Raw genomic sequence first — 21,205 nt, 5'->3', positions numbered from 1 at the left:
AAATTTAGTAAACACAATTTGCATATAAGAACACTGGCTCATAGCACTTGTTAGGAATTATTGGGGTATTTTATCTTCAGAAACATAGTTAATTTGAGAGAAGAAATTTCAAAAGTAACAATAACAGGCGACAATGGAATATATTTTTCAATGGTTAAGAGAAAACAGCTATTAATATAATGTATATCAACTAAATATCCAAGAATGATGGCAAAATAAAGAAGTCTTGAAATAAATGAAGACTGGGAGGATCACCAGCAACTCTTTGGCTCTGTATTTCCTATTAAATATTACCTTTCCATCTGTAAGAAATTTATCCAGATGGAACAAATGAGATACAAGAAGCAATGATGAGCAAAAGAATGCTTTAAATTGTGTGTAAATATAAATATTCATTAACTGTAAAAATAATTATTAATTTGAAGTTTGTAAGAGGAAATTGGAACTAAAATTTTGAACAATTTCACATAAGATGAGAAAGAAAATAAAAGTCAGGTAGTCTAACTGCTGAATAAGGTTTAGGAGGATAGTAGTAATGCTAACTAAATATAGAATTTTATGTCAAATAGTCACATTAAAAAAAAGCAAAACAGTGGAAATTAATTTTATACATTTTATATGTATTTTGGATTTCCACAGCAGCATTCTTTTTTCACTTTATAACTCTTTTATTCTATCTTTTTAAACATACATTTTATATGTAAATATGTATACTGAATATTAATATTGCTGCATCAGATTTGTTTTCATATTTGCCTGATAAACCTTTCTATTATACCTATACTTGTCCTTTTACTCTCAGCCTTCCATTATCTTTTGTCCCTCTGTTAAAGAGCATATAGCTGACATTTAAGAAATCAAATCTGAGAGTCTTTGTTAACTAAATAACTTAGGCTGTTCACATTTATTTTGTTTAGTGGCCCAGGCTTTAGATTATCCTCTGTGAACCCCGGCTACAGGCCTATCTCTACAGACCCAGATTCCAAATATACCTCGATGGACCCAGAAACCAGGGCAACCAGCCTGAGGACTTCAGCAACATGGTTGCCTGTACACCCCACCATCCAACACTTCCAGAATCTCTCAATGGACTGACTGGTAAAGGGCTTTCTCAGCTAAAACCAGTCTGTAAAGACTGGAGGAGGTGCCTACCTCTTCAAATGCTCAAACATCAACACAAATCCTCAATGATCACTAATAATCAGGCTCAAGAATCATAATGACATCAACAAAGGAACAAAATAAAGCACCGGTAACTGGCCATAAAGAAACAGAGATCTATGAATTGCCTGAAAAAGAATTTAAAATAATCATCTTAATGAAGCTTAGTGAGCTAGAAGAGAACACATATAGACAACTACACAAAATCAGGAAAAAAATAATTTCAACAAATAAATATAAACCATTAAAAAAAAAAAAAAAACAGAAATTCAGGAGCTAAAGAATACAATGACCCAAGTGAAAACGTCCATATAGAGCTTAAATACTTCCACAGTACACTCAGTCAAGCAGAAGAAGCAATCAGTGAGCTTGAAGAAAGGACATTTTAAATAACCCAGAGGAACAAAAAGAACAAAGAATTTTAAAAAGTGAAGAAAACTTATGGGACTTTTAGGACACCATCAACAGAATCAATGTATGTATTATGAATGTCCTAAAAGGAGCAGAGAGAAATAATGGGGAAGAAACTCATTTTAAAGAAATAACAGAAACTTCCCAAATCTGGAGTGGGAAATGAACATCTAGGTTCATGAATCCCAAATAATCAAAAACAGATTAAACATAAAAAAGATCTTCACCAAGACACATTATAATCAATTTTTTTTTTTTTTTTTTTTTTTTTTTGCCAAAGACAAAGAGAATTCTGAAAATAGCAAGAGAAAAGCAACTTGTCACATAAAATGGAACCTCTATAAAACTATCAGTGGATTTCTTAGCTAGGAAGAGTGGAATAATATATCATAAGTACTAAAAGAGGAAAACTCAATCATGAATATCACACCCAACAAATCTGTTCTTCAGCAATGAAGGCAAGAGAGATAAAGACTTTCTCAGCAAAGCAAAAGTTGTGGGAGTTCATTACCATTGAACTTGCCTAACAAGAAATGCTGAAGGGAATTCTTCAAGATGAAATGAAAGGACACTATTAACTTGAAATGTATGGAAATACATAATATAAAAATCTAGTCAAATATAGTCAATTTTAAAACACTCTAATATTGTAATGGTGGCATACACATTACCTTTATAGCATAAAAATTAAAAGGCAAAAATGATAAAAATAACTAAAATAATTTGTTAATATATGCATAATATAAAATATGTGAATTGTGACAGCAATAACATAAAACGTCAGGGCAGAAGAAGTTAAAGTGCAGAGTTTTGGGATGTGGTAGAAGTTAAGTCTATCAATTTAAAGTAGAATGTTATAACTCTAAAATATTTATATAAATCCCGTGGTAACCACACAGAACTTGGTGCTAGTTTCTGCTTAACTAAATTCACAATATTCTTCTGTTACCCTTGAAAATCCTCTGGAAGGAATGTAGTTACAAACTACATTGTCTCTAGCATAGCAAATCATATTTCATGGGAAAATATGTCCATGCTCCAAATTTATTATTGAAATTGAAGCTCTAGAAGTTTGGAGAGTGGAGATATCACAAACTTTTTCCAGCCAACAATTACTGAAAAGAGCCTAGGAGTCGGTAGGTGCATCAAGGAGTCGCATCTTATACAAAGATATGACTCTAAACTCTGTAGATGTTGGGAATCATGTCAGAATGAAATGAGATAACATATAGAAGTCTACAAGAAAGTATCAGCACTCAACAGCAATATTTCATAACAACAATACAATCACACCAGAGTTTTCCATCCAGAAGGCCCATAGATATTTCAGGGTAAATCACGGAATACTGACCAGAGAGGCTTGTCAGTAAATGCATCTTGGACACTAGCCTTCCACTCTATAAGATTCAAAAAACATGAAACATTAGCAGTAACCAAAAGCTGAAATGTGAACTCTAACCCAATGTTTTCTTATCTCTACTCTGCTTATTGAGCAGAAGAGGGGGTCTCTAACCTATGCTAAATCACTGAGTCCTCTGAAACTCTAAGGCCTCCCACTAAGAAAAAATACAGGCCTGTACTTATATAAACAAACCCTTACATATAATTCAAGGGTGTGCCCTAAGGAGGAGGGAACCCCAGGTTTAAGAACTCCCCTGCCACCAGAATTTACGGCTTTTTTTAAAAAAACAAAAAAACAAAACCCTGTCTACCCTTCTAGTCTCATCTGTAGACATTATGTCTTCCACTACAACCATATCACAGTGTATCAGACCATCTTTTGTGCCTGGCCTTATATCCTATTTGTCTACCTTTTAGTACAGCTACTACTATAGAGACCAGTTTTCTGAAGGTATAACTTAACAATACTGCACTTCAGCTGTACCTCTTATCTCTTGATTTCTGTTTGGGGATGTTCCTGAAAGTATGGAAAGAATGCTGTTGAGAATTTTCTTGATATATATAAACCTGAAAGTACAAAGTAGTTAACAATTCATGGGTCAACCCTTGACCAATGGAGGAAAGGAGCTGATGGATAATATCCCCATGTTCTAGCCTTCAGGGGCACAATTCTAAGGTGTGTTTTTTTTGTTTTGTTTTGTTTTTTGAGACGGAGTCTCACTCTGTCGCCCAGGCTGGAGTGCAGTGGCCGGATCTCAGCTCACTGCAAGCTCCGCCTCCCGGGTTCACGCCATTCTCCTGCCTCAGCCTCCGGAGTAGCTGGGACTACAGGCGCCCACCACCTCGCCCGGCTAGTTTTTTGTATTTTTTAGTAGAGACGGGGTTTCACCGGATTAGCCAGGATGGTCTCGATCTCCTGACCTTGTGATCCGCCCGTCTCGGCCTCCCAAAGTGCTGGGATTACAGGCTTGAGCCACCGCGCCCGGCCGAGGTGTGTTTTATATAGTTCTTCAGGGAGTCCGAGTAGAATTGTGCTCCAGATCCCACAATAAGACCCTACTTGATAATGCACCCTGGTTTTGGTTCTTCCCTATCCTTGTTTCACTCTTCCAAAACTCCTGTACTTATTCTCTGGGATCATGTTAATAAATGGCATGCGTGCAATCCCTTTTCTAAGACTATACCTTCAGAAGAAACAAACTTAAGCACACAGATCTACACAAAACAACTGCAGTTCCATCTGTGTGCCTTTCCTGCTGCTCTTTCTTGAAGCTGAAATACCCTTCTCCTTTTCTATTAGGCAAATCTTCCTCTTTCAAACCCTTGCTCAAATATCTTCTGAACCACAGGTCATAAACTGGATTTGCCTCTAGACCTATTTTGTTTGGTTCATAGTTTTCCTGTCAACATCTTTACTATTCGTATTTGTTTACATGTTTATCTCCTTGACTTGTGGAGTTAAGGAAAAAGATTATATCTTATTCATCTTAGTATTTATAGTAGCAGTTTATAAGTATTTAATAAAATATTGTTGACCATTAGGTGGATATGAGACAGCTTTGTAAAGAGTAATTGACTTAAGCTAATCTTACCTGTGTCTCTTAAAGGTTGCACGACCTTGGGAATATCACGTAAACATTCAGTCTCAGACTCAATTGAGAATGCATTGGACTGCAGGTAACAGAAAACTTAACTGCAGTCTCCAATGAGAGTTTATACTGTCATATTACAAAGTCCAGAAGCAAACTGCTAAGCCAATATTTCTGATTCTTTTGGTCTTTCCTCCCTGGTCGCATAATGCTTATGGTAGCTATAGTCCTTAAATTTACACACAAGGCAAGAAAACGAATGACGAAGAGAGATAGCTGTGTTGGTTCTTTTAATTAAGAAAGAAAACAGGAAAACAGAACAAATAACAACAACCAAAAAAAAAAAAAAAAAAAAAAAAAAGCAAAACCCAAGCATATAAAGACTTCCCAGAAATACTAGCAGATCTTTTGTTTGAGTCATGAGCCTGAACCGTGTTATAGACCCTTAACAGCAGGGCTATGACATATATGTGTGTGAGTGTGTGTGTGTGTGTGTGTGTGTGTGTGTATAAATTATATAAGACACATACATATAATTAATAATGATATATACTTATGTCATTACACCTAAATCACTAAATAATGATTTAGTGTTTGTGAAAACAAGTACTAAATTGAGGAAAAGCACATTTCTGTCTCAAACACAATCAGGATTTTGTTAGCAATTTGGATGCGTTGATCAGATGAATGGATGTCAGGTGTCTTCCAAGTGTCTGCCACATTCCTACTCTGTAAAATGGAGTTAATGGTAACTAACCTACCAGTTCTACAGAGTCTTCAAATAAGATAAATATATGTGAAAGGGCTTTGTAAAAACTACTATACAAATTAATACATTGTGCATATAATATTTTATCCAACACTAAAATCATTGTAGGTACATAAATATTTATTAAGACTTTATATTAATAAAACAACTTTTGCTTCTACTTCTGACAAAGGGTCTTAAATAATATTATATATTGAACTAATGTGGTGTTTCTTCTTTTGGAATGTATAGGACTATCCCCATAGCAATAATGGTAACCATAACAGAAAGTTCACCAACACTTCATTATAATTTAATGACAGGAAGGGAAGGAAAAATATCTTGTCATTTTAGTTGTACAGGAGAATTTTGGTAAGAACATACTGTAACTTGACCAGGACAACTGCACTCTTAAGAAAACAATAAAGAGAGCCAAAACACCCATTTAATAGCTGATTTCAAAGAGTCAGCATTCTGAGGCATGCTGTCCTTGGATGTGATGTAGAGACGTGGGCTGAATGGGAAAAACTTACATATTGAACCATCCACATCACCCCCTATGACTCTGGTCATTGCCCTTCATGCTCTGGAAGCAGAATGCCTTGTGTTCCCCCAGCTAGGAAGAGACAACCACATCACAGCCTTAGGTTCTTGTTTAATTTTTTAAACCAATTTATCCCGCAGGAAAATTTTATTAAATATTAGGCGAAAACTTTGATAACTATGATTTGCTATGCTAGAGACAATGTAGTTTGTAACAACGAAGATGAAGTCTGAGTACGTTTTGTGCATTGTACTACAGGGTTATGATTTCATGTATATTTGGTCAATACAGTATAATCTAGAAATATCATGACATCTCATTCTGAAATACTTCAGAAGGTATTTTTTAAAAATATGGACATTTTCCCCCATTGAAACATTAAATTATCCCACTTACCAAAATTGACAATACTTTCTTGTCTAATTAAATCCATGTTCAAAATTTTCCAGTTGTCTCCAGTATGTCCTTTAGAACTCATTTGTGTATACATCAAATAGATATACATATGTATCTATTTCTATATATGTGTTTTTTATAGATTATATATGTATCATTATGAATTCTACGTATGGGTCATATAGATTATATATATCACTATTAATTATATAAATGTATATATATACACAAACACACATATATGCATCATCATGAATTTCAAGGAATTAATTTGTAATATTGTGGGGGCTGGCAAGTCTGAAATTTGTTGGGAGGCCAGCTGACAGGAAACCCTCGGGTAGAAGATGATGCTGTAGTTTTGAAGCAGAATTTCTTCTTCCTCAAGAAAATTTCACTTTTGATCTTAAATTCTTTCTATTCATTGGATAAGGGCCACAACAATATCAAGGATAATTTCCTTTTCTTAAAGTCAAGTGATTGTAAATGTTAACCATATTTACAAAATACCTCCACAGCAACACCTACATTAGTGTTTGGTTGAATAAGGAGATATTATAGCCTAGTCAAGTTGACACATAAAACTAACCATCATGGTATTATTTAGCTTATTCCTGTGGCCCTGTGCTGATCAATGTAGTAGCCACTAACTTTTGAACACTTGAAATGTACTTAGTCTAAACTGAGGTGTGCTGTAAGCACAAAGTCCACATCAAATTTAGAAGACATACTGCAAATAAAAAGAATATAAAGTATCTCATTAATAGAATTTATATCGCATATTGAAATAATAGTCTTTTAGATATATTGGGTTAAATGTCTTAATTATTGATATTAATTTTATTTCATTTTACTTTTTAAATGTGGCTACTAGAAAAATTTAAAATATATATAGGGCACATATTTCTTTTGGGTAGTGCTAATCTAACCCCTGTATTTTCTGTAATCTAGAAATTAGACTCTAAAGGTTTAATTAGATGAGTTAGCAAAATTGCATTGTAGATGGTGTTATATACTTCATATAACAATAGAAAGTATTATATTGACACTATCAGTTATTTACGGTTTGGCCACTGGAATGAGGTGACGACCCTCTGATTCTTCTATGATAAAATTATGTTTTTCCTCTTTGTGACCAGAAGGTTATCTGACTATGCTACTTTGCCACCATATGAATGTCTGATTTTTCCTGAACAATTCACCTAATGATTTCAGTAGCAATTTATAATTCTTTCCTGCATCAATCATTTCATCAAGCATTCAAGCATTGAAAAATAGCTAATGTCCAATCTTGTCATTCTTTGCACATAATTATTATTCCTCTATAACATGTGGCTTTCCTGTTTAACTCAGGCTATTTGGTTGCTATGAATATTTATTAGAAAGGTAAGATAAAGTCTTATCTCTTTTAATTACCACTTTTCAAAGTAAGGAAGTGACTTAATAGCTACCATGAATGATGACAAAGTACTTTTTTCTTGTTTTCTCTTTTTAAATATCATTATCAACTCACGGATTTTTTTCATATATACAGTATCTTTCAATCAGTTTCAACCATTATTCTTTTTGATGCTTGAATTGTTACAACTTGGACAGTTGGAGCCCCTTCAGTAAGGTTTCAGTGTCCTTTTCACAAACCTCATCAGTCCTGAAAAACTGTCTTGCTTTCTGGAACAGCAATACATCTCAGACTGACTTTGAATCTTCCCTACCTGGATCTTGAATCAACAATCTCTCCAAGAAGCTCTGGCTCTTGGTTGTAGGAAATGTGTTTAGAAACTAGGATCTTCTGTTTAGAGTCAGAATTTATTCATGTGTAATAGTATCTAAATTTCAGTCATAAACTTAGGAGCCAAAAAAAGAAATTTTATTTTTCTATAAGTGAATTTCCACTGATGTCAGAAAACTAAATCTTGCCAATCAAAATAAACTTAGTACCTTCTGGATTTTCTTAGGCTTAATTGGAATTAAATTCAAGTGAGTTCAAGTCTTCTTTCTTCCTCTCAGTTCTTTTCCCATTTTCCCCAAGATGATCCAGACTTCAAGGTTAGGGTGGAAAGAGTGTTTTGTGTTGTCCTAGCACCCAGAAAGAAGTGTCTTATTCATGTATGGATTGCCAGATTTCACAAATTAAAACACAGAACACGCTTTTGAAGTTATATACACAAAAAATGTACATATTCTCTCTGCTCCTAAGTTACCAGGTCTTTGCAGACTACCCTGAATCCTCCTTGTCTCAGCCTATAGGAATTTCCACGTCTTACAGTTCATTCACAACCACTGCCAGCTCTCCCTGGGCTATACGAAAATTTAGAATGCTCTCTCTCCCTTCTCTGGGGCTCTGGGAGGTTCAAGGCACTGTCTTCGTCCAATTTGTCACATGTCTACTTTAATGCTGGCTTCTCTTTGAAGTATTTTGTCTCCCACCCAAAGCAATAAATACCACTAATATTGATGTAGAGAGCCAAAGAAAATTGAAAGAAAGACTTCTGTTAATGTTGCCAATTTTATTTTGTTGCATATTCCTCAGAAGAGATTTGCTCTTCCCTGTCTTATGTCGTATCCCTCCCCACCTCCAGAATTTTGCTGATGTATTGCTTTTGTACAGAGTGACGTTCCCCACCCACACCCCTCTCTGTATATTCAGATCTACTCATTCTTCAGAACCCACACAGTCCTAAAAAGCATGCCTTTCCCTTTGTATTCTAATTATACTTCATCTTTGCCTTTTTCGAGGGGCAGTGTTTAATTTACTCATTCTTTCTATAGACATACATTAAGTACCTATTGCCTACCAAGGTTTATGCTCTTTTACCTGAACTAGATTGCAAACTCTTTGAAGGGAGAATTAGTGTCTAGTTCATCATTACATTCCTGTGCTCAGTAAATATTTTTGAATGAATTAATTAATTAATGAAGGGAGGAAGGACTGAGTGAGTTAAGCATATGAATTGCCAACCACCCAGATTGCAGGAACCTTATCTCTCATTCACCTCCTAGTGCCAGGAAACCTGAATTCTTGGCTTTTCTCACTTCTCTTTTAAGGTTTCTTACATCTGCATCCATTTTCTTTTTGTATACTTTTTAAGATGAAGAAGGGACCCATTTTCAGTCTCAGACTAACCTTTTCTACTCACCTTCTGGTCAAGAAATCATTTTTTCCTAATTTCCCTATGAACTTTATACAGCAGTGACCTTTTCCCCCCATCTTCAGCCTCTCCTCTGTCTTCTTCCACTCAGCATATAAATAGGCTCAAAAGCCTCAAGTCGTAAACCCCCAAACCACTTGTCCCAGAATGTTCCTATCTGCCTATCTTTACTTCTTTTAAGGTTACAAGTAACTTATGTTCCAGCCTTATTGAAGTATCTGATCTTCTATTTTGGTTCACCTCCCTTGCTTTTATATGCTCTTTCTTTTGCTTGAATATCCTCTTTCTTTGTCTACTTAGTTTTACCTATGAACCCCCTAAATCTTAGCTCAATGATTTCTTCCTCTGAGAAGCCTTTTAAGACTTTTATAGAAGAGCTGCTCATGCCCCTGCCTTTATAATTTTAGCCTGTATCTGACTGTATTATAATTGTCTGTTGGTAGATATGCCTCCTTCAGGCAATTATGAGATCCTTGTGGGCTGGTATAAGATCTGATTAATACTATTAGTATTCCTATTCGCTGGCTGTGGTAGGTCCTAAAAACTTTGCTAAAATAGACAAATGAATGAACAAATTAGACTAATAATTTCATTATTTTATAGCTACTACACTGTGCCCAGAAGAAAATCCTATGATAGTCCAAGTGAATGGGTGTGTTTCTTCTGTGGCTAGCCCTGGCAAGGGCAGCATGACCTTGGCAAAATTGTGTCATGTATTGAATAGGAAATCAACTAACTTTCCTGTTTGTGTAATATGCTGGCCACAGGAAAGATGGATGTGTGTGGTGAAAGCAGCAAATAAAAAGACCTTCTGTGCAAGGAATGTTCCTCTCTTACATTTCATTTCATAGGATGTGCCTCCTTGGAATGTGAACCCTAATTCAAAGAAGGTTAAAACAGATCTCGCTTACATGTGCAAAGACAAGTAGACAGTTGTAGAAATCTTTATTCCTGGTCTGAACCTCCTGCTAAAGCAAACATAGGGAGGAAAAGAAACTTCATAATTCCCCACTTGGCTATAAATTCTTCCTACTATTCATTGAAAATAAGAACTGGGGGAAAAAAACTTAAAATTATCTACCAAAATGAATTCATTTTTCCCACTCCAATATACATCTTAAAGATGAATAATCTGAGATGCAAAGCAGTGGGAGGTAATCTGTCCAAGGCTCCACAGCCAGTAATTGGCAAAACTGGCTTTTCAACTCAAGTTTCATGATATTTCACCCTACATCTTTTCAAGTTCATTATGCTAATTATCTGCATAAATTTTAAAAGTGCCCAAAGATGAAGGGATGGCTGCAATAGCTGGAATATGTTGTGATAGTGTAAAATAGTTTGTTTGGATGTGTTTCCAAATATTACTGCATTTGCCATTTTCTTAATCGGTCTATGGCCTGATGTTGATCCTTTCTGGAACTTAAAATAGTATTAGTTTGAAAATAACTATTTCATATCTTGGTTCTTCAACTACAAAATGTATGGTTCTACTTTTGGAAGCATCGGAGAGATCAGTGGCAGAACTAAAGAGAGCCACAGTATTTGATGATGAATCTCCCCAATTGCCATAGGGTAGCTGTTAAGAACTGTGAAGTGTCTGAAATTTTATCTTACTTGTAATTTTACAAGTTAGCTTCGTGGATGCTGACAGAAGACATGAGACTCTTGAGTTAGGATCAAATACTTAATTACTCACGGCAATAGCAGTAGCTAGAATCTCCTGGCATTTGCTCTAGTTTTCTAAACTCCAGTTCCCACAGGGCAACACAAAGAAAGTCCAGTGACATCTGCATTCAGTAGGTTGGTGTTACAGGAGAGGAGCCTTAGCTTAGGGAATTTGAATCTTTTATAATAATGAGTAAAACTGCCTACCCTTTGCCTTATAGGGAGACACCATCTCTATCTTCCAAGACTGTTTGCTGCACAAACATATACAAATATCTCAAAACTATAGTCTGAAACAAAGGGTGTCCGTGCCTCTGTTCAAAGACATGCAGAAACAAAAGGGACCTATGGAGTATTGTCTCCCACTAATACCCACCCCATATTTCTATATTGCCTTGGTTTCTAGTGAATTTCCCATGAGTATGCCACTCCATCAGTCACTCTGATCAATCTTACTGACAGAGGCCAGGACCAAATCTGTTCCAGTAGTCTCAGGTAGCATTTAATTAAGGCTACCACCATCAGAACTTCAAACAATAGGATGAGGCCATCCTGCAGTACTGACCTCAATCATGTCTCCAGGGTATCAGACCCAACTAACTCTACAAATCCCATAAACCATCAGTATCTACTGTAGAAAGTCAAGTGGTTTTCTCCCTAAATTTCTTGGCCTGAGGCATTAATCCAGATACAGTAGGATTTATTAATGATGAACAGATTTTACCTTGGTCTGCAAGGAGAAAAGTCTAGAATTATTCTGTCATCCATAACAATCCTGGAAAGTGAATTGAGACTGACCTAAATGCCTTTTGGCGCTAAAGTGGTATCATTGATCAGTTTAGGTAAAGTCAGAAAAACATTTTGTATTGGCTTTTCTCATGGAATAATTCCCATTGTAGGATAAACTGTCTGAGGGTGCACATAAATAACAAGTCAGTTATTCCTCTGAGGATTTTCTTTGAGTAACTAAAAGTAACCTCATTTTGGAGAGATTTTTTCACAGTCATCTGAGGGCTACATGATGTATAGGTGGTTTTTCTTTAAACACTTTCAGGTCTTTTATGAATACCTTTAAGGTATAAAACAGTGTTTTAAAGAGGGAAGCAAGTCCATTTCTGACTTCTGCACAAGAAGTACAGTCCTGGGGAAGTAATTGTTATTTGTAATCATTGGAGCCTGCCTGGTGGGAACTACATTAGTCAGGGACAGGTGAACAGTGCTTCCAATGTGGCCTCCAAGCCAGCTTAGGGCTCTACTCGTATTTAGAGTGAGTCTAATGCTTGATTTTGGAGGAACTTCCTGAGAGAGTCCAACTTGACCCCTGTTTCTCCAAGGTACCACCTGGGTGGCATTTGTCCTACCATGGAATGACTGCATATTGGCTATGGGAATAGGAGTGGTAAAGAGATTCAGAGATGCTATCAGGCATTTTGCCTGGGAAGTGTAGCAGCTGGGACCTTCCCCTGTTGTTCAAGATTTCTCAGTAAAATTAAGGGAAATAGTAACTGTATTAAGGTCATAACCATCTGGTGGAGAATGGCAGACACAGAAGTTAAAGTGCTTGCAATGGTTATAGGGAGAGTCCCATTAGGGCATTTTCCTTCCTGAGGAAGCCTCCAGGATGGTCTTTTGTTTGCTTGCTTTTTGAGACAGGGTCCCACTCTGTCACCCAGGCAGGAGTGCAGTGATGCTATGTTCGCTCACTGCAACCTCCACCTCGCAGATTCAAGCAATTCTCCCACCTCATCAGTCCCACAAGTAGCTGGGACTACAGGCTCATGCCTCCATGCCCAGCTAATGTGTTGTTGTTTTGTTTGTTTGTTTGTAGAGGCGGGGTTTCACCATATTGTTCAGGCTGGTCCCTAACTCATGAGCTCTAGCGATCTGCCTGCCTTGGCCTCCCAAAGTGCTAGGATTACAGGGTTGAGCCACCACACCTGGCACCAGGGTGATTTTGAAAGACATAGCTCATTAATGTCCTTTTTTCCTCTGTACCTACTGAGGTTTAAGTTTTCCTTCCCCAGAGGCCAGGGTTGTGGCTCTACCTCTACTGCCACAAAATTTGTATGTTCCATTCCTGTAACAGTAACTTCACTTTGTTTTAAATCATTTCCTACTTACTCTTAGACCTTTTGTCCAGAAGGTTCCAATACATCCAGAAGGTAGAAAGCATTCTTATAACACTTACAGAGACCCTTTGTCCTACACTTGGCCTGAGTGGGCCACTCAGCAAGCAATGTACTCAACCAAGTGACCATTATCTTGTGGGGGATGTCAACCCCACAAGAGAACCAGATAGTGGTACCAGAAATAAGTTTTTATTCTCTAGGCCCTTTTTTGTCTGGAGGCTATCTTGAGAGTGTGCCAACCAGACTTCCCTGAGGCTGCCATTAACAGAAAGAAAGAAGCATTGTGTCCAGCAATGATCAGGATAGAACCACAAATTTTTAAAACAGATCTGGATAATACCCATACCCCTTTCATTTTAGTTATTACTCAGGAAGAGGCTGAGAGAAGATGATTCCTTTCTGGGGACAGCCACCTACAGTGAACAAATTGTCTTGCAAAAGTGGGTGAACCAGTGGGAGGAAAGAGTGGTAGAGTCAAAAATCCTTTTGCATTGTTTTTTGAGAAGGATGTTTCAGCATGCCTCGATACAGGATGCCTTTGGATGATGAGGAGAGTGAAAAGTCCATCAAATATGTTGACAACCAGCCCATTGCTGAGTGACTTTTGTAATAAAAGTCATGCATTTTCAGACTCCAGATGGACTAAAAAACTGAAGACACGCCATAGACTAATTTCAATGGTCCAATGGTATGACCTGAGTTGGCTGATGGGACTGGTGCAATAACACCAGAAACTGAGAGGATGTCAGTGGAGGAGAGAAACCACTGATAGCCACCAAGAGAAGGGAAAGCCCAGTAGAAAGCTAATTGGTACTTCCAAAAGGGATGTACCCAGTAGCCATGTCAGTAAAGTTATGATTGCAAACCACAGATGTGCTTCCAGGTGGAAGATTTCAGTAAAGGTTCCCTTTGCCAGAGACTCCAATAGGCAAAATCATCAGTTACAGAGACATGTAGCTTGTAGAGGTCATTATGGTTTGGAGGCCCTGCTTAGAATGGGCCAGAGAGATGACTGGTTTACACTAGCATTTTTCTACTTGTTGGTCTTCCCATATATGAGAATTCCTTCTAGCACTTATGGAACAGGGAAGTACAAATAAATAACCATCAATTTCTGCTGTAGTTTCCATTTTAAAAGTAACAATAATAGTACATTAAATCAGTCCAAAGGGCCCCGCCAATAAAATCACATTAGCTTTCCTTTATTACTGTGGTTCTGTATAACTCTTACCAGTAGAATCATGGTGTCCCTATTCTTCATGGAACTGATGGGATGGTAAAGTGGGCACCTGTATCCAACAGAACCATAAAAGTTTGAGTTCATCTCCCTGAAATTCCTCAGCATACTCAAACAGGTATATCTAGCCATTAGAGACAAAGGGACCTCAGCTACACCCCTAATCACACCTTCTGTTAAAGCAGCTTAGGCTGGAGGGAGAATGGCTTTGTGCTAATAAATATGTCTTTGCATTCACATTCAAGTTTGAGTGTTGTGGCTTGTGACTTAGCCAAATAAAGTGTTGATTCTTTATATCAGAAGATGAGATCCTCATGGTTGACAACACCCATTTCAGCTTTGGCTACCTCTTGACTCCTCAGGAAAGCCACAATGTTTTCCTCTGGGGCTCTGAGGTTTGTAGCCTTTGCCGGATTTAGGATTGACTCTTCCAGTGGCACCTTTTGTTTATTTGTTTGTTTCTGAGAAATCCATCTTAACCCAGGGTGTTAGCTCCTTCTGTGTCATTGTAACATCTTTTAAACTTCACTTGGCTTTAACCTAAGACAGGAGTGTTCAATCTTTAGGGGGCCATATTAGAAGAACTGTCTTGGGCCACACATGAAATACACTAATATTAACAATAGCTGATGAGCTAAAAAAAAAAAATAGCAAAAACTCATAACATTTTAAGAAAGTTTACAAAGTTGTACTGGGTCACATTTAAAGCCATCCTGGGCTGCATGCAGCCAGTGGGCCATGGGTTGGACAAGCTTGACCTAAGATCCAGGAAAGTTTTCCTGAGTGACAGTGCTAATTACAAGAATCTATCTAGATTCTTTTGGGAAATTTTCTCATTCTTGAGTCATTTTTATCGGCCCTGTACACCCAATCCAGGGCTGTAAGAGCTGATATAATAGTCAATACCTCATCTGTGGTTTTCCATGGGAGCTTTTCCACCCCACGGCATGCTATGTGAGTGAAGTCATTGAGTTTAAAAAGTTAGGAATGGGTTGGATAAATTCAGTAGCTAGTCAATGTCTAGATCTTCTGTCCTCCAATACAGAAAAATAGTAGCGGGGTGAGTGGGCTATTATCCCTCAGCTCAGCAGATTGAATTCAGGTAAAGTCTGGACTGAGAGTCAGATACCAGGTATTTACAAGGGATTTGATCTCTGAGTGCATCCATTGTGAGGCAAGAAAGAGGAAGAAATTTGGTGGAGAAATTGAGCTTAGAAGCCAGAAAGAGCAGACGTAAAGGGACAGAATCTGGAATCAAAGGTCAAAAACCTAAAGGGAACTCGATATACGTGGGTGCAGATTGGGAAGAAGCCAGAAGTGTCAAGGCACATTACATTGTCTTTATGGGTCGATGGGTGTCAGATTATCTTGGAGGAACATGTTTATGATAATCATCTCTCATTTGGTCTCCTGAATTAGAGTCTTAACTGGTTTCTCTGACTCCAGACTCCCCCTGCCAGTTTTTCCTCCATGTGGCTGCCAGAGTTCCATTTACAAAATACAAATCTGATTATGTCAGTGCATTGCTTGAAAACCCTTTTTTGGCCTCTCACTGCAAAATGACAGTCTCAACTCCTTAGCATGCCACTTAATGTCCTTCACAAGTTGAATACGATTTGCTTTGCAACCTCATCTCTGTGTCTTCCCAACATGTACCCAATGTTCTAGCCACATAGAATTATATGGTTTTTTTTTTTTTTTCCAGACACACTATGCTCTTTCATGATGGTTTGCCCTTATTTCCTTGCCTGGAATGACCTTGTCTTTCTCTGTTGGGAAAACAACTAGCTTCAGCTCAGCTGTCTCCCCCTCTAAATGTCTCTCTAATCTATAGGCTGTGATCCCATAGTATCATATGCACATTGATTATGATGTTGTGTTGGTGTAATGTCTTTGTCTGTACTGTCCAGCAGGCTGTGACCTTCCTGAGAGAACTTGTCTTATTATGGTAGCTCCTCTACCTATTTCAAACCTGGGCATACAGTAGGCATTTATTCAAAATTTGTTGAATGTAATAATATCTTAATGATACAACAAATTGTTTCTTTGAAGCAGTAAGTACTTAATTTTATCATGCCAAAAAATCAGATGGGGACCCAAGTATCTAGATTATTATTAATAATAACACCACTCCACCAAGTGTAATATTAATGATTTTATATTAGATAGTCATTTTTTATTTCCAAAGCAATCAGTGGTAATTGCTGTAATTAAGCGCCTAATCTTTAAGGCTCTTAAGTGTGAAATTAAGCTGAAGTCATCCAAGGGACAGCAGGTAAACATTGTTTTAGGGAATTAATATTTGTTTGTGGTTTTTCTAAAGAGACATATAAGTTATACATATGCTCAACAAATTTCTTTTCTATAATACTCTTACTTGGTCCCAAAGTAGCACATCTTCTCCACACTCCCTCACTTCCACCCGAAACTCCAAAGTTGTTCTTCACCTTTTGCCTCGAAAACAAATATCCGGCCAGGCGCAGTGGCTCACGCCTATAATCCCAACACTTTGGGAGGCCGAGGCCGGGGGATCACCTGAAGTTGGGAGTTCGCGACCAGCCTGACCAACATAGAGAAACTCCATCTCTACTAAAAATATAAAATTAGCTGGGCGTGATGGCGCATGCCTGTAATCCCAGCTACTCAGGAGGCTGAGGCAGGAGAATCGCTTGAACCTGGGAGGTGGAGGTTGTGGTGAGCTGAGATCGCGCCATTGCACTCCAGCCTGGGCAACAAGAATGAAACTCCGTCTAAAAATAAAAAATAAAAACATAAAAAATTCCAAAGGAAATGTATATTTTGTATCAAGTTACCTAAAAATACAAAAGGTGCTGTGGAAGCACTATTTGAAATAGTTTTCTGAAGGAACTTCTGGAAAACATACTTCTTGTGCCTTTGGTACTGTCTTGGATCTCCAGAGAGTACATACGTTTTTTGTTGTTGGTTTTTGTTTGTTTTGGTTTTTGAGACGGAGTCATCCTCTGTCACTCAGGCTAGAGTGCAGTGGTATGATCTTGGCTCACTACAACCTCTGTCTTTCAAGTTCATGCAATTCTTCTGCCTCAGCCTCCTGAGTAGCTGGGATTACAGGTGCACACCACTACACCCGGCTAATTTTTGTATTTTTAGTAGAGATAAGGTTTCGCCATGTTGGCCAGATTGGTCTCAAATTCCTAACCTCAAGTGATCCACCCACCACGGCCTCCCAAATTGCACGTGTGAACCCCCACACCCGGCCTAGAGTACACAGGTTTTATTCAACCTGAAGGGCAACTGACATAACCATTTTCTGGAAAAGCACTGTAAATGGATGACCTCGTAACCTTGGAGGAGCAACCTGGTTCCTCAGTAACTTGGACGTTGTGTAGCCATTTTGTAAACATCTTTGACTCTGCCAGTGATCCTTGTATTCATAAGTATTATTGAAGTGGAACTAAAAAAAAAAAAAATTAGTAGCCCCAAACGACGCTTCTGGTGTAACATGTTGGTTCCCTAACATTAAACTGCAAGTATACGCAGGAAGCAATCCAAATGTGTGCATCCCTTACACTGATGGTATGCAGCAGTGCCCATTATTTCACTAGTGAAGTTTTATCAAACATATATTTAGAGTAGTAATAATCTTTCACTATATAAGGAAAATACCACTGATCAATCTCAACGTTTTTCCCACTGGGCATGGGAAAGCCAGCTATTAACAAGCAATCAGAATTAGTGTTTAAGAAAATATCTATTTACCAATTTTACTCCAGTGCATAAGGACACACTCTCAAATAAGAAAATCTTATTTGTAATAAGGCAACCCAACAAATATTAATTGGATATTGTAATGTATATTACATGTGGGCTTATTCCATACCCATTCTAACCCTCTTTCAACTTTCCTTCTTCCACTAAAATTGGGGACAAGCTCAAAATTATACTTCCAGCTGGTGTGGTGGCTCATGCCTGTAACCCCAGCACTTTGGGAGGCCAAGACAGGTGGATGACTTAAGGCCAGGAGTTTGAGACCAGCATGGCCAACATGGGGAAAACCCTTCTCTAGTAAAAATCCAGAAATTAGCCAGGTATACTGACACGTGCCTGTAATCCCAGCTACTGATGTGTCCGGAATTGTTTCCTTCCAGCAGGTTCTTGGTCTCGCTGACTTCAAGTATGAAGCTGCGGACCCTTGCGGTGAGTGTTAAAGTTCTTACAGATGGTGTGTCCATAGTTTGTTCCCTCAGATGTTCAGATGTGTCTGGAGTTTCTTCCTTCTGGTGGGTTCATGGTCTTGCTGACTTCAGGAGTGACGCCACAGACAGACCTTTGCAGTGAGTGTTACAACTCTTAAAGGCGGCTCCTCCGGAGCTGTTAGTTCCTCCCTGTGGGTGGGTTCGTGGTCTCTCTGGCTTCAACAGTGAAGCTCCAGACCTTCCCCATGAGTGTTACAGCTCACAGAGGCAGTGCAGACCCAACGAGTGAGCAGCAGCAAGAATGATTGCAAAAAGCAAAAGAACAAAGCTTCCACAGCCTGGAAGGGTACCCTGGCCGGTTGCCGCTGTTGGCACCCATGGCCTGCTTTTATTCTCTTATTTGGCCCCACCCACATCTTGCTGATTGGTCCATTTTACAGAGAGCTGATTGGTCCATTTTACAGAATGCTGATTGGTGCATTTACAAACCTTTAGCTAGATGCAGAGTGCTGATTGGTGAATTTACAATCCTTTAACTAGATGGAAAAGTTCTCGGGAGTCCCCACCTGACCCAGAAGCCCAGAGGGCTTCACCTCTCACTGGGAGAATGAGGCAGAAGAATTGCTTTAACCTGGAAGGCGGAGGTTGTAGTGAGCTGAGATTGTGCCACTGCATTCCAGCCTGGATGACAGAGCAAGACACTGTCTCAAAAAAAGAAAATCCAAGCAAACAAAAAGATTGTATTTCCACACTCCCTGCAATTAGAGTGCAGTCATGTGACCTAGGTGCCACCCATCAGTTGTCCCTGAGGGAGACTTGAATATTAAAATGAGAAACTTTAAGCCATGGCCTCAGATAGAGAATAGACCTCCTGACAAGCACCATGGAGTTAGAAGCTGGTTCTCATGGAAGCACTGTGATGGTAGGTAGTTGTGTTTGTATCTAAGCATGCCCAGGGCCAAGTTTTGGGCTGCAGCTGCAGTGGTTTTATTAGAGTAGTTCATGATGTGAACTGCGCATTTGTCCTACCTACATTGTTCCTGACTATGCAATATCCACATCTGATTTTCCTGCATTTCAGGAGATTTGTGAGCTACCAAAACTCCTTTCTGTTTCAATAAACTAGTATCTTCTGTTGTTGGTAATCAAGAATTCTGCATGTGCCTTTCATGTGCCAATCACATATTCCCTGCTTGTTAGTGTATTCTAGAAACAGAGAGACAGTAAACAAAAATAAATTTAAAAACATGTCATTGCAGTTGTGGAGTTAAAATGGAAAAAGCATAGGAAGCTATGGAAGATAATGCAGTTTGTAGCTGTGGACCTGTCCTATTCTCCCAACCAAATACTTAGTATCCATTTGGACTGAAGACTAGAGGGAGAAACAATGAGCACTTTGCTTTGATATGGACATTGCTGCCTAGGCCTTTTCTGAAATTACAAAGAAGAGTTTTATTTATTTTTCTATATTTATTTATTTATTTGAGTTTTATTTTAATCCATTAAATGTCAAAGGATCTAACACTGCTATTAATGAGCATGTATGATAACAGAATATGAAAGCAGTTTAATGCAAAAGGAAATTAGAGTCTACATGATAACTGCATGCTTTTTAGCTGTAGTACATCACAGTTCTTAACTCTGACTAAGGAAACAGTTAAGTTCTGAGGAGACTTATATCTCTTCTGTGACTATGAATTAACTTAAGCACAATACACATATCAACATAGACGATGTATGTAATGGATTTATTGAACTATTCAGAGCACTTTATATAAAGACCTATGTCTTATTCCTTTTTTGCTTCACATAATTTATTTTAACCACTGTATACCCTACACACCTGTGCACTCAAGGCTACATAACTGGAACAACTGTGTGCTAAATTCACCTGGAAAAGATTATAAATAATAGATATAAAAATGTATAGAATTTTATACACTTTTGAAATATGAGATCTAGTTTTGATGAACTTTCAAGCCACAATCAAATTAGGAATGTAATAGACTTCATCTAAAAATCCCATTAAATTCCTAATGGGATTATAGCCTTACCAATTTTAACATAAATGTGCCCTTCCATCAACATATTTCTATAGATAAAAAAGTGCAATGTGTTTGAAAAATCATGGGCTTTCAAAAATAAAAATAAAAAAGAACTGTGTTTGCATCCCAATGCTTCTGTTTGCTAGCTTTGTGCCCATGACGAGTATTACTTACTTTCTTGGAACATCATTGGATAATGGGAAAAATAATACTGCTCTACAGAGGTTAGGCCCTAAAACACATTTCTTTCCCTTTTTCCGTTAGTGCCACTCTTACCTTTGGCTTCTCAGAATTTCTAGAAAAATCAGTATTAATTTCATTAATCTGTGAACCAATTAAATAGATATTTATCTGTATGCATATATTTATGTGCTTAGATACATGCTACACTAAAAATAAACTTGTAAAATACCTAAAAATACATCTGTAACTAGGAAACATCTACTTTAAAAAAGTAGTGATTAAGCTCCTGTTTGTCATCTGACTTTACAGAGTGATGATTTTATTAGAATTAGTAAGAGCGTGAGATTTTTCACTCAGACTTCTGCCAGGACATGT

General features: G+C 37.8%; 1 protein-coding gene and 1 long non-coding RNA gene across 2 annotated transcripts in view; both read left to right on the top strand.

Moving 5' to 3' along the window:
* LOC123574013 (uncharacterized) overlaps window positions 1-4,929 on the top strand; it is a 108,331-nt gene extending 103,402 nt beyond the window's left edge. Inside the window, exon 3 of the long non-coding RNA XR_006698822.2 lies at window positions 4,581-4,929. This is a non-coding gene — a long non-coding RNA (uncharacterized lncRNA). The remainder of the gene's footprint in view (window positions 1-4,580) is intronic.
* NREP (neuronal regeneration related protein) overlaps window positions 1-21,205 on the top strand; it is a 236,410-nt gene that overhangs the window by 121,293 nt on the left and 93,912 nt on the right. The gene's annotated exons all lie outside the window — the stretch shown is intronic.

This window comes from Macaca fascicularis, chromosome 6, assembly GCF_037993035.2.
Source record: "Macaca fascicularis isolate 582-1 chromosome 6, T2T-MFA8v1.1".
NCBI lineage: Eukaryota > Metazoa > Chordata > Mammalia > Primates > Cercopithecidae > Macaca > Macaca fascicularis.
Note: the sequence above shows the minus strand (reverse complement) of the source record. Positions and strands in the feature narration are given on the sequence as shown.